This window comes from Hippocampus zosterae, chromosome 14 (assembly GCF_025434085.1).
Source record: "Hippocampus zosterae strain Florida chromosome 14, ASM2543408v3, whole genome shotgun sequence".
NCBI lineage: Eukaryota > Metazoa > Chordata > Actinopteri > Syngnathiformes > Syngnathidae > Hippocampus > Hippocampus zosterae.
Window position 1 is genome coordinate 18,323,424 of NC_067464.1, and position 12,689 is coordinate 18,336,112.

Below are 12,689 nucleotides of genomic sequence, written 5' to 3' on the forward strand. Positions count from 1 at the left end.
GCCTAGATAATTTCAAGTGACTTACTGTATGCCACTGTAAATTTCTTGAAAACCCCTGTTTGGCTTAGCCTAGCCATAATGCACATCAAAAAATTTTACCCTGCTCTTTCCAACAGCTTGTTCCTAAATACTTTATGTGTTACGTAAGAAATTGCATCCAAATAAGGTGTGATGAAATCATTGACATCATTAATATGAGTGAAGTAGCCGTTCATTTTAATTTCATCATCTGTGAAGATCTTAACACCAGGAAATTGCAATACAGTACTGAATCTAGATCATTGATTAAAAAAGGAGGGAAAAGTTTAGGGCCAAGTATGAACCCTTGAGGCGCATCAGATGTCACCTTGATGAAATCAGAACTTTTATTTCCAACTGCCAGAAGCTATTTCTGCCCCAAATTGGAATGATTAAGACATTAATTAAGACATCCTAATATATATATATATATATATATATATATATATATATATATATATATATATATGAGAGAGAGAGAGAGAGGGGGGGGGGGGTTCTTCAGTTTCTTGTTCATTTGTTTGGACCAATATATTAATGTCAACATAACAGCTCATCACAGTTTGAAAGTCTGATCAAGACTTTTTCAAAAGGTTTTTTTGATAATAACCCAAATCACTTGACACGTGTTTACATCAATCGCTATGCTTTTCGGCATTTTGTGTCAGTCACTTGACTTTTCGGTGCACCAGACTTTAAAATGAACAAGAAATTGAGGAAAACATTGTGGTCTCTTACATTTTTCTATACACTTTTTGTGGCAACAGACATTAAAATGAACAAGAAATTGAGGAAAACATTGTGGTCTCTTACATTTTTTTCCATGGCTGTACATACTTGGCACTTACCTCACGTGCAGTTTTCTGAATTCATTTGACATAACAAGAAGGTGTCCCTTAGTGTGCATGATGTGCTGCATGTTTGAGTTTACGGCATTCTGTACTTGAACACTGATAGATGGAGCATTCCGCTTAAAGGCTACCCTGTCAGGGCTGGTCGGGAAAGCTCTTAATCTTATCATGAGTCCATTTCTGAATCTGCTGTCATCCTATGAAGAGGTTTGCAAATCCTTGCAAGCAAATGATCACCTGTATCAGCGTTGACATCTTCATCAAATATGGGGTTCAGTTGGCGGGCAGTTTGGAGATGACATACAATACAATACATGCTGATTTATATATGATTAAAGAGAACCTTGAATGTAGCAACCAGTTTGGCTTCTGTATTTGTAGACATGCAGAGTGATGATGGGACTACATTGAGGGTAGATTGTATCTGATTCTTGCCATCACTTGAGAATTGAACAGTTCTGTCATTTTTCAAACTATTTCCAGGTGTATTAATATCTGAAGAACTAGGCTACTGACGTCAACTGTATTGAAGACAAGATGACTCAATGGGTAGCTTGAAGGTCAAATCAGTTTATTTTCCTCCGTTTTAAAAGTCACCCATTACAACAAAGGAAAGAACCAATCCTACAGTATACTGGAGATCAAGGGTGTCAAACTCATTTTTGTCACTGGCCAGATTTTATTGACAGTTTCACCTTGGAGGGCCGTTATGACTGACACCATATAAAGAAGCCAAGAATAACGTGTTTTTTCATCTATTGTTTAAGTTACTGACATGAGGAGGTTGGTAACAAGAAAATATAGGTACAGTGTCACTCTTATATATAACAAAGGAGAATTAGATTTTTTTGTACAGGCTTTAGCAACATCGTGAACGTTTTCATCTTTGCTTTGCTTTCACGGGCCACATAAAATAATGTGGCGGGCCAGGTCTGGCCACGGGCCTAGAGTTTGACACTTTTGCTGTAGATCATCAAGACTTTTGGCAGATTTGAATTGACATGCCAGCTGTGATGTTAAGATGTTTATTGCTTTTACCTCGACAGAATTCCGAGCGTCAGTGAACATCCGAATATATTTGGCCACTTTTATTATGCAACTCAGTGTTTCCAGGAGTACGTGTACCTGGGCGTACGTGAGCACATTGCAGGGGGTACGTGGAAACATTTAATAATTTATTTCCTGGACCCGTGGCACAGTTGCACCAAAATCACAACAGCCACGTGTCAGCTCAAGTGTCTCATTAAAGCTCAGATGATTGATGAAAAAAGAGTAAAACTGCTCCAGTGGGTCTGAATATTATTCTTGTTCATGGGCCTGTGTCCTTGCAAAAATGTGTGGGCCTCGTCTGAGCTAGACAGCGAGCCAACCTCAACACGTCCTCATGGTAACGTATTGTAGGGTGCACTGAAAAGTCTTAAATTTTCTCCAAAATGGACGGGGTACCAAATAATGTGAGGCGTCTAATCTATGCATAGAGTTCCAAAGTCTGTGATTGTTGTTGTATGACTTCGATGAGTGTTCCGCTTGACTGTCTGATGATATATGGACACGCTGATTTTATAGAGAAAAGGCTGACGTAACTGAGGACGGCATGTGGACGTTAAAAGGAAAGTGTGGGTGTAAAAGAGGACACTAAAGGCATACGCACCAATAGATAGATATAATGCCGGTACATGGATTGGGCAAAACAACTTCGGACCCCTGAAAAAGGCACAGATGAAGAGACACGCCCACGAAACACACTGTTAAATACTTCAATAATGTACCACCAAAGTCAGTTTTGCTCCTGCTGCCTTTTTAAAACATATGCGAGCATGCATGCATGCTCCCGTATTGTTTAAGCTAGCGTATGCTTTACCATGCCTGCAAACAATAATGCAGTGCGTGTTATGAATGTGTTAAATGCAGAACTATCATCCGTAGCTGACACTGCGCCTCTTAATGCAGTGTGCCATATGGCTGTGAAAATCTGGTAAATTGTAGCTTTTAACCAAAAATCTCATTTGGCAGGCAGAGTGAAAACTGCAGGGATTTGAATCGATCTCTTTTGCATTTCTTTTTCTCACTCTTTTCCTATTTTTTCCTGAACCTGCATAACTTCTTGCATGTATCACACAAGGCCCCAATACCTCCTGATTTAGATTGCGCACACCAAAATAAAAGCACTGCTTTCAAAATAATAGCCGGAACAAATAAACCAAAACCAGGTGGCCATTGGAAATTCTGGTGAAAATGTGTGAATCTTTTTAGCATCTAATGGGGGCTGTGGCATATTATAAGTACATATGACTAATGTTCATACATCATACAACTCATATACTTCAGAATGCATCTTTTTGGAGAAAGTTTATATTCAAAACAGCAAACATGACTCCAAAATGTGAGATTCTGGCAATCACTGGATCACCGTTGCCTCAATAATATATTATTAGCCCTCACGTAGCGCGTTCATATCTTTGAATAATTCAGCATTGAGGACATTGGCAGAAGTCTAACAAATGCAAGGTCTGCCAGCACTCACCTTTTCGACAAAAAATATTCATCAAAGCATCCATCCTTGGCAGTTAAGCAAACGCACACATACAGGGAATCCAGGAGACCCTGTGCACTTCGACTTGCTGTTTTGCACCGTACAAAACTCAAGGACGGGTCAGCCAAGGTCGGTGCTCAATCCCTGTGGGACCTTCTCTGCTCATGAAAATGTAAATGCAGGTTTTGAGTGGTGATAAGAGTGTTTTTATTATCAGCCAAAGTAATTTCCATGGCCACAAGAGTTAACAAAAAATCAATTCATATTGCATTGGCCAGAAGAAGGGGGAGTGTATTTCGTGCTTTTGGCTGATTTATTCAAAATACCAACAGAAAATAATGTAGTGTCCACAAAGTCACTTTACAATTGAAAAAGAAATATTAAAAAAGTAATTGATGGGATTGGGTGAAAAAAAACACAAACAAAAAAACAAACAAACAAACAAAAAGACAGCTTTGCCATATCAAAGTGTATCAAATGAGGATCAATTTCTACACCTCATTTTGCACGAATACCCACAAATTTGTCCATTCACTAGTTTTTGTAATAAATAGGTCAGAATTCTAAGGCGACTTTTGGAACGTGTGTATTTCACGGAAGGGACGAAATAATCTTAAATGTTAAAATCTAGCTGCCAACTAATTTATGTATCCAAGGCGCTGAATGGCAAAGCCTTCGCTGTCTTTAGGGTTTTTCATTTGTTGTTTTGTTTAAAACAGATCACGGCAGTTTCCAGTAAAATAAGATGTCATTCTCTTGCAATATTTTTATTGATCATATTGTAAAGTTGCATGCAAATGAAAACAATTTGGATGATAAAAACATTGGGTGAATCTATTTGGCAACTCCGAAACTGGCGTCTAACATCAATATATTTATATTTGAGTTTGTATATTCTCCCGGGCCTGCGTGGGTTTTCTCTGGGTACTCGGGTTTCCTCCCACATTCCAAAAAATGCATGGCAGGCTGATTGACCACTCTAAATTGCCCCTTAGGTGTGAGTGTGGGCATGGATGGTTGTTCGTCTCTGTGTGCCCTGCAATTGGCTGGCAACCGGTTAAGGGTGTCCCCTACCTACTGCCCGAAGACAGCTGGGATCGGCTCCAGCACCCCCCGCGACCCTTGTGAGCATAAAGATGTTCAGAAAATGGATGGATGGTTGGATAATTTGAACGGTGTGAGCGAGAGATGACCAGAGGTCAGCATTTCGTCAGTACATCGTCACTGGAGGTCGACCGTTTTGCTGACGAATGACGGCAAATGACGGAGGAAGCACTGATGAGTGTTTTTTTTTTTTTCAGTGAAATTGTCCCAAACCGGATCAAGTATTGACGGACTTCTCACTCCGTTGCTGACGTTTTCGCTGACGACTGACAGGAACGCTCCCTGCCTGGGAATGACACCTGCTCGGTATGCAGCTGTCATTCAATGATGACAGCTGAAATGATGATGTCATCATTTCACATTTACCTCTACTAAAGATGATGTAACGTCCTCTATGCACGTGACGAATTCGACGCCTGCGTGTCAAGTTTTACTCTCATCACAAATGTTCATTTTATGCTTTATTTTTCAAGTGTGATTATATTGAAATCAAATATCTACACTGTTACGCTTAACAATTTTGCTGATGCAAATTTGTGCGTATATGTTCTGTTGCACTTGTGTCTCCCTCAGCCCCTCGTGTCTCCCACAGCCCCGTATCCCCAATTTGCACAGTGCATAATTGGAATGACTCGTAAATATGTAAAAAAAAAAAAAAAGATATGTGAAATGATATGCTGCTTATGCATTACTATGAATGCGAAAAACTGTGAACCATGAAAACATTTTTAATTTTCTTCAGGTTGCCAAATGCATTTGAGAAATAGCCTACTCCATTGCAAACCTTCGAAACATTTTTGGTTCAGTGCCATGAGCCTTGGTATCATATACTGCCCTAAATAGGGCCGATACTCATACTTAATGTGTATATTTAAAGAGGCCAACAATTGAAATGCGACCTCTCAAACCCTTTTACAATACATAACCGTCATTAAAAAGTGTTTAGATCGCTGGTAGACAGCAGTTTAATCACATAATACAATTCAGAATGTGTCATCTGCCATTTGAGTGTCACGTCCTCTCGTCTTTGGGTATTTTCGGAGCTGTGATGTCACAGAAGCCAAACAATTTTGTGTGTGCTCTTTGTGTTCAGTTGCTCTCCGTGTGCTTTCGCACAACAATTTTGCTGCCGGTCTAATAACAGCACAATTGTGCAGTGGAGGAATACAACACAAGACTTCCGGGACCGCGCCCTGTATGCTGCCTCAGTCAGTTCTGTCCAATGAGAACACCAATCATCACACGCGTAGATGTTTTTCCAGACAGAGTGATGTATTTTTTGTAGACCCCAGAAACATGTGTGCCTGCGCCATGACACGGGTCCGAGGAAAACAACTAACCTGACCATCACAAGGCAAGACAGTGGGAAACGTGCGCTAGGGACCACAGAATGACCTGCAGTCGGAGCAGTCTGAGTTACTCGAAAAGGAGGGACAGACAGATGAATGTTTCATGTGATGTGTGGTGTTGTCAGGCTGCACTTCAAGGGCTGATTCGACACAGGGTTCGCGACTTTCTGTTTCTAATTTTGTTAACAGCATCCGGTGAATTCGTGCAGTAACCCAAAATAGACTGTTTTCTGTGTGCTTTGACCCACAACATGCTGGCTCAGGATTCGCATTAGTATCATCCATCAATCCATCCATTCATTTTCAACACTGCTTATCCTGAACAGGATCACGAGGAGTTGCTGGAGCCGAACCCAGCTGACTTTGGGCAGTAGGCACCCTTCACCCTGAACTGGTCGCCAGTTAGTTACAGGGCACATATAGAGAAAAAGGACCATTTACACCCACATCCACAACATCACTGAGTGGAAACTGATCCTGATACTGTCTTCTGAAATGTAGCCTGCTTTTTCTTGGAAGTCATAAGCTCCTCTTGTGTCTCCTGTTGTGCCTTTTTCCCTTCCCAAAGAAACTTTCTAAAGACGTTTTTTATTCATTTTGCTGATGTTGGGTTTTATTTTAGCGGTAACCTATCACGTGACCGAGAAGTGCCGCCTTCACCTGCCTCAAGAGTGACATACCGTAAACAGATATAACAGAGAATCCGGTAATTTTTCAAAATAAAACACCTTTCCGATTCTGAAATGAGTAAAACGGAAGTAATTTAAGTTATTTAGTCATTCTGTACCAAATGACCCGCGGACCAATATCGGTCTGCGGCCCGGGGTTCGGGGACCACTGCTGTAAGGGGTATGACATATTACCCTTCTCGGTCAACCTTTCAAAGTCCTCCTGGGCAAAAATCAATTATCCAAACAAATGGAATGTGACATTCCTGTGTATTTAAACAATTATCTTAATCTTCGGGCAGCCCGGTGTTCAAGTGGTTAGCACGTCAGCCTCACAGTGCAGAGGTGTAGGGTTTGATTCCGACTCTGGCCTTCCTGTGTGGAGTTTGCATGTTCTCCCAGTGCCTGCGTGGGTATTCTTCAGGTACCACATTGCAAAAACATGCCTGGTAGGTTAATGGAGCATTCTAAATTGTGTGTGTTTCTGTGTCTAAAGTGTGATTGTGAGCACGGATAATTGTTCGTCCATGTGTGCCCTTGGCTGTCAACCAGTTCAGGGTGTCCCCCACCTACAGCCGATGACAGCTGAGATAGGCTCCATCATGCACTTCGACCCTTGTGAGGATAAAGCTGTTCAGAAAATGGATGGATGGATGGATAGATGTTAATCTACGATTATTGTCCCAATATTATTTTACATGGTTGTAGCCTTTAAAACCAAACACCCCCATGCCTGCAGGTTTTCCGGTTGAACTCAGGAACGCCACCGTAACATGTCTGTACCTCCGAGACAAAGAAGCAGACCGACTCCCACTCCCTGCTAAAGTATTTACTTCTATTAAAATGCAAAATTTCAGACAGAGATGTAATTCTAGCATAGACAGGAATTCGTCTTGAGCACTACTTTAACAGGTTTCATCTTAGTAAGAGGCGTGGACAAGTCAATGACGCACACTTTTACTCAACACTTACTCTCTTTTTGTTTCTCTCTCGCTCTGACAACACACTTGTTAGGCCCGTTTATCTCCCCCATAACATTTTAGAGACTCCAACCAAGCGTACATAATAACTTAATTCTTCCTCAGTAATTCTTTCTGAAACTAAAAAGACCATTGGGTTGTGACAACAATCAAGATAAGTGACTACAGGATGCTTTTTATTCTTGCATTCCAGTCAGGGGAGTTATTTTCCTCAAGCAAGACCTGAATGACACCAATTAAATTTGTAAACATGAGGCAGTCGCCATACCAGCACTCATTCATATAAATGTGATGGCAAAACATCATCTTATGATCTACCCCAGTATAGTTTATAGTGCCACAAATCGCAGCCTCCCACGACTATTAAAATACTCTACAAAAAGATTCAATAAAAAATGAACATCATAGTGACGGGGGTGTTATTGCAGGATAGTTTTTAAAACTATTTTAATTTTATCATTAGGTTTCAAGAATCATTTATGCAACTACAGTACTGTATATTTTATTGCATTGAGAGTCGGTCGTAAAATCTGCGCTTCTGGGAAATGATGAAACTAAGACTTGTATGGACAAGGACACCGGACAACGAACATCAATTCTGAACGCTTACAATTGGAAATCCATGAATGCATGCAAGAGGCATGAGGAACTCACACGTATTCATATGGGTGCTTTTCTTATTTTCTAAGAACCTTTACCTGCTCGGGACCAAGCTGTTGTGAATTGGATTGGACACAACTTTATTGTCAAATGTACATACAGCACAGAAGAAATGTCTTCCCTCTCAACATAAAATATTTCATTTAACTAATGATGTATTGTTTTTGTGTATAAATAATTATATTCAGTAACAGATTATAAAAACAAAAACAACCAGCCCCCCCCCCCCCCCCCCGCCCCCCCAAAAGGATTAATGTACCGGTAAGTCTCCTTTCGCCCTTGGACTTCATCAGGGCACTGGACAAACTGAAGACATGAAAATCTCTTGATGACAACTTGAATGACACTCAATGAGTCACACATCTCTGTTGTGGTTTACAAAAAACAATAGTACAAGTTTGTTTGAGATACCGTGTATCATAATACAGTATACAGAATTCCTCAGAAAATAATGTCTGACTTAAGTCACTCAGTTACAAACAAACATTCACAAAGACAAGCTACATAATTACATGCATAATATGTTCACCGACACGGCAGAGGTGCGAGCAAAAACTGAAAATAAATGAAGCCATCTCTCTCACTGCAACAAATCAAAACCTAACCTCTCATCCCACACGATGCGCCGAAAAATAATTATTTTGGAATTAGTACTCAACTTACTCTTGTCATTGCATGAACTGATAAAAAATAAAAGCAGCATTTCCACCAACAACAGCAGTTTGGTTCAATCGGGTTTAATACTGTACTGAATTTCTTTATTTGTGTAGAAATCTGAATGGCTACTGTGCTTTTTTAAAAAATGTTAGTACAACTGATGACGAGTACAGAAGAGTGTCACATCAGTAATCTTAGTTGACTGAACAGATGTAAACCTTTGTTGAGTGAAATATGATGATTTTTTTCACAGTCAATGATCCTGATGATCAAATTGCTGATCAATTTGATTTAACATCTTTCCAAACAATCTCTCAAAATTTGGCCGAACACTGTGATTTGTGGGAAAAGAATTACACATTCAATGAGCTCGACGAGTTATATTAGTGCCAGTAACCTTTTCATGCACCCGGTAACCTGATAACATTATAAGTTGTCCAGTGTAGTAACCGGTGACCTTGAAAGGGTGAATCAGATTTTAACTTTAATTTCAACTTCTTGCTATGATCCCCGCTAAAGGCTATTTTGTAGTTTGCGTCGCTACATTTCCAGTATAGTACAGTACTGTAATTGCAAGGGCGTGGTTGATAATCTTTTGACAGCCTTTTCAGCTGCAACAATTGAATGCGTTATCCTCAGCACAACCCTGACACAATCATCCCATATATTCTGAACACTTTGCAATCTTTTGAAGCACGCACCATGACAATACTTCTTTCTCAACGGCAGCATCGGCAATTTTCCACGCAATGACTCACGTCAAGCCATCAAGGAGGAAAATGGCTTGACACAACCTGTCGGCTCCTCCATACTGTTATCTAGTTTACCCCAGCCCAGGTAGAGGATTTACATTATGGCATTCAATCATATACATCTGTTATCTGAAGCTAATATCAAAGTGTCCTTTCTTGTTTGTTTTTAAATAGTTCAGTTATCTTACTCTTCAATTCTTCTTTTTTTATGTGACGAACAAACAAACAAACAAAAGATAACTTTCACCTTGGCTTGCTAATCCTAGCCATAACGTTTTTACTTCGACTGTGAAGCTGTCGGGATAATGCTCATAAACTCGACTTGTGATCAAATATTCCTCAATCCAACCACTTTGCATACCGATTGTCTTCATCAGGGTCACGAGTGACCGAGAGTCTATTCCACTGGACTTTGGGTGAGAGGCATGCGATATACCCCGGACTGGTTGGCAGCTAATCACCACTACCAAAAGTAATCAACAATTTTGTCTTGCTCTATAATAAACTGCAGATCTGATTGGCTGGACCGCATCGGCTCATATTTTTGCATTGAATACAAAATCGGTGATCAGTTGTAATGTCATGATATGCTGATCAATCAATCAAGTTGCCAGCCGATCGCAGAGCACACAAAGAAGAACAACCATCCATGCTCACACCTAGGGACAATTTAGAGAAGGGGTGTCAAACTCATTTCACATGGTGGGTCACATACGCCCTCGGTAGATGTCAAGTGGGCCGTACCATTAAAATGATACCATACTTTGCTATAAATAACCAGTGTAGTGTCCAAGGACCGGCAACCCGAGGCCAAGACCAAGGCCAAGGACTTGACTCCGAGGCCAAGGCCAAGGCCAAGGCCAAGGACTTGAGAAATTCTCAGAGGCCAAGGCCAAGGACCAAGGACTTGCCTCCGAGGCCAAGACCAAGGACCAAGGACTGATTTTGAAACTGAGGCCTAGCCGAGGACATGTATAAAACAATGCTATCATACCACTTGGCAGGTCTTCATGATTTGCAACACCCCTCCATCATAACCCTTTGCACTCCCTAACGCTTGAATGAAGTGTTTTTATTCAAAGAGTAGAACAGTCAGGGTACGTGTTATTTATACTTAGAAAAACAAAAATAAAAGCATATGGTATCCATCCATCCATCCATCCATCCATCCATCCGTAGTTTCTTAATATATAGTAAATCAACACTCAACAAGCATGACATGGCACGGAACACAAGTTGAGAAATGACTTTGCATAATAGTCAATCACTGAGTGCAGAAAAAGCGGTAATCTCTTAGTGATAATTTTACAGTTTACCGGCAGCGAGTCCCAGGGACTCGCTGATCAGAAAAGTACGAGTGCCATTAGGATTGAGAGAGTCGGAAATTTCGAATTCTGAAAGGGTCTTCTTATTCAATTGCATATGATAATAACACAAACAACAACATATACATACAATGATAAACACATGCTGCAAAAATTTAAATAATTCAGGAGCACGCCTGAGGATTTCGGAAATTCGTGGTAACCGTTTTTCGGTTCCGTCGGATTACCCAATGGGAAACCACGATTACAAATGTTGGGTTCCGTAAACGTTCATCATGGGAACCCATTTTTCTATTTTGACTGATATTCATAATCAAGAATCGTGAAATTCAAAAGAATAATGCATCAAGGGTAAATGTTTGAAAACGATGCATTAACAATGGACATTACATCAGCAGCTGTGTTCTCCAGGTTTATTCCTGTCACGTTGTGCCCGAAGCGATGGAATTATTGCTTCGTGCACAACAAAATAACTGAAAGATGAATCCCCGAAATAGCAGACACAAAAGAGATTTTGTCAGAGAACAAAAGGAGTCTTTAATGACGAACACAAAATACCCGACAGGGAGAATAACAAAAAACGCTGGTCAAAATAAGGACCAGGGATAGAATAAAGGGAACAGAAAACGCTTGCGGAAAACAAATGGCAAGGAAGGTCTGATTAGACTATTATATAAATTTTGTACGTAATAGGAATAATGGCGCGTAATAACAGCCACAAAGCTAAGAGGCAACAAATAATCCAAAGAGTAATTTGAGCGAGAGAACATTGGCGCGGCGTGGAATTCTCCGGGAGTGGCAACCGATTCAGGGTGTCCCCCACCTACTGCCCGGGGACAGCTGGGATAGGCTCCAGCGCCCCCCCCCCCCCCCCCGCGCGACCCTAGTGAGAATCAAGCGGTTCGGAAGATGAATGAATGAATGAATGAGTAGACTGCCAGAGCATTCAAATAAAGGCTGAGCAATTACTGCCAAATGGGTGACAGGTGTGTAAACGGCGGGCAGAAAGCCCGCCCACTGCTGGCAAACACGGGACGTGACAATTCCAAAAAATAAATGGATCAAAAACTGGTGTACTCATGTGGCATCATCAGAGTATTTTTTTCCAATCTCACACTGCATAGATTAATTGACTGGTAATCATTAATAGAGGTAAGTGCCTAGCTTGACATCCTCTTCCCAAGACGATGCATGTGTAATCTACGATCAATTTGACGAAAGAATTTATCACACGTCATCATGAGTTCTACCAACAGTTAACATTAGCATGACTACACTTAGTGACGAATGTTTTATTCATAAAGTTACCATGCTACAACCAGTAAATTATACAATAACAATACTGTTTCATAATATTTTTCACAGTGATTAGCCTACAAATCTAATGACCAATTTGCCTCGTAATCGTGCCTCGCGTCGTATTTCGCTCTCGCGTTCTGTGCATACGTCACAGGTGAGTTTAGTGATATGCCCTTTGGACGAATCATACGAAAAATCAGACAAGCATTCCCATTTCTTAAATATCGTTAGTAGACCTTGGTGAGTTTTTTTCGCCGCTATCTCAAACTTTCATCCGCGCCATTCCTCAGTTTGCGGACTAAAACATAACGTCATCTGTTGTGCCCCCCCTCCCCCCCACACTGAAAACTAAACAAAACAAAACGAAAGTAAATTAGAAGAAACACACTCACACACCACATCACATCACAAACACACATACAGGCGCAGTGAAATCGCGTGGAACACACAGTAAATTCAAGTGCGGTGACTTTTATAATTAAACTATTTTTCG